Consider the following 2,165-nt stretch of genomic DNA (forward strand, 5'->3'; position numbering starts at 1 on the left):
TTTGTTGGCGAGAAAACGAATAATAACGAGTCATAGCGATACTGAAATTGCGGATGTAAGTGTGAGGGTCGTGTGCATTGCTACCCCCTGTCCATTCTCCCATCACCGATTTTCCGCTGCTCTACGCTGCTCACGTAGTTTCGAGAGTCAAATGCACAAAATTCCGGTTTATATTTGATTCATCTCCGTAATTGTGTGAAAAATATGAACAGAATTATTCAAGCAAACTATTTCGTGTTTTTTGTGTTTTTACAATTCATGAATTAAAAATAGAATTTAAACAAAACTATATCATCCACAGAATTGAAGTAGATCTATCTTGATAAATGTTGTGTTTAAAAAATTAAATGTCTTAGTAGAAATGTGCCAAACAAATTTTTTCCCGTTAGTTAAGGAACTAATTATCCTTTAAAACTTTTATCTACTTAGATACAGGCTTTTAAATATACTACTAATGCTACTCTAAAATTGTTTTAAAAAATTGGTGTTCTACATGCTCTATGTCAAACTTTGACAGATGGTAGCTGGGTAATTTCAAACAATTTCTCTTATATGAACATACTTAAATCCGATTCGTTTTTGTTTAGTTACAAGAATTTTAAAAAACACAATTTCATACTTCAAAGTAGAATGATAAATAAAAATGATGGTTACTATAAAAATAATTATTTAAAGTTTAAACATTACTAAACCTTTATTAAATAAATTAACAAATTTTAAGACTATAAACATTGTTCAAAATGTCCACTCTCGGCTCGAATGCACCTCACATCGGAGAACTAAAGATTTCATCACTAGAGGGAGACTTGGATAATTTCTTATCTGGTTAGCTGCTAACTGCTGGCGGGTAGTGATTTCAACATAGTAGAAAAGCTGTTTCATATGTCTCCATAAATAAAAGTCTAACAGTTTTAGATCTGGGGAACGCGATGGCCATGCTATTGGACCTTATTATCCATTTATTCGGGAAATGATCATTTAACCAAGCAGTCTCCCTTTATGTGGTGGTACACCATTGTGCTGATACAACATATTTTGAACAATATTCCGCCATACGTCATCAAGAAGATCGTTTTCCAAAAAAGTTCTCTACATTTTAAAGGATCATGTACGTGCATAAACAATACATACATACATACATAAAGATACATGTACATGCAGTTAAATTATTGCTGAAAATGTTACCCTAAAAAGTTGATACTGAAACGTTGCTGAAATCGTCTTGATCTAATTGCATGCGGATTTTGTAACGCCCAGATATGTTCATTATGATTTTTATTTATGCCGCTTCTAGTAAAATACACTTCATCAGACCACGTGATAAAAGAAATGAATCTATCATTTTGTGCATGTTGTTGAAGTAACCTGCGTCAAAATTCTAATCTCTAGCATTTAACGCTTGTACACTTTAGCGATGAAACGGATGTAATATTTCTCTGTTCAATAAACACATACAAAATTAGATAATAAATGAAGATTTCTTACTACGCCGAACACTATTTGAAGAGTTGTCAATGACAGCATCTATTATATTTTCTTCATTTTGAACATTCACATGGAAATCTACGTAATGATGCACTAAAGTCTGTGCGGGCAGGTTGAAGTCTATTTGGGTATCTTCATTGCTATTCTCGGGCTGCTTGTCTGGCGTTCCCATTGGATTATACAAAGAGAACATCTGCATACTCTTCAATTATAAATAAATGCATCTTCTACTTAGCATTTTAACGCTAATTGTCAAATGAATAAACAAAATGACACGAATAATAATTATTGTTATAGCAACTATCATTTTTATTTATTAGTCTACTTTGATTGAAATATGAAATTATATATTTTAAATTGCTTATAACTTCTAAACAAAAACAAATCGGACCTATGTTCGTATAAAAAATTTTTTTGAAATTAGCTCAGCTACCATCTGTCAAAAATTGTCACAGAGCTTGTCTTGTCGAACGAATTATGATGATTTAGTCCATAATTCATGGCCTGTTGAGGTTTGTTTGAGAAACATTTTGAAAACTCCTTTTCTTATCAAATTTAAATGATTTATAATGTAGAATATGCTTTATACTTAAAACTTAATTTATGAAGTTTCTGGTTCAATTTGAAAATCTACGAAATTTTGGAAATGCTTCAAGCTGATTATAACGTAAGTAATATAT

This window comes from Anoplophora glabripennis, unplaced genomic scaffold (assembly GCF_000390285.2).
Source record: "Anoplophora glabripennis isolate ALB-LARVAE unplaced genomic scaffold, Agla_2.0 scaffold1998, whole genome shotgun sequence".
Classification (NCBI taxonomy): Eukaryota; Metazoa; Arthropoda; class Insecta; order Coleoptera; family Cerambycidae; genus Anoplophora; species Anoplophora glabripennis.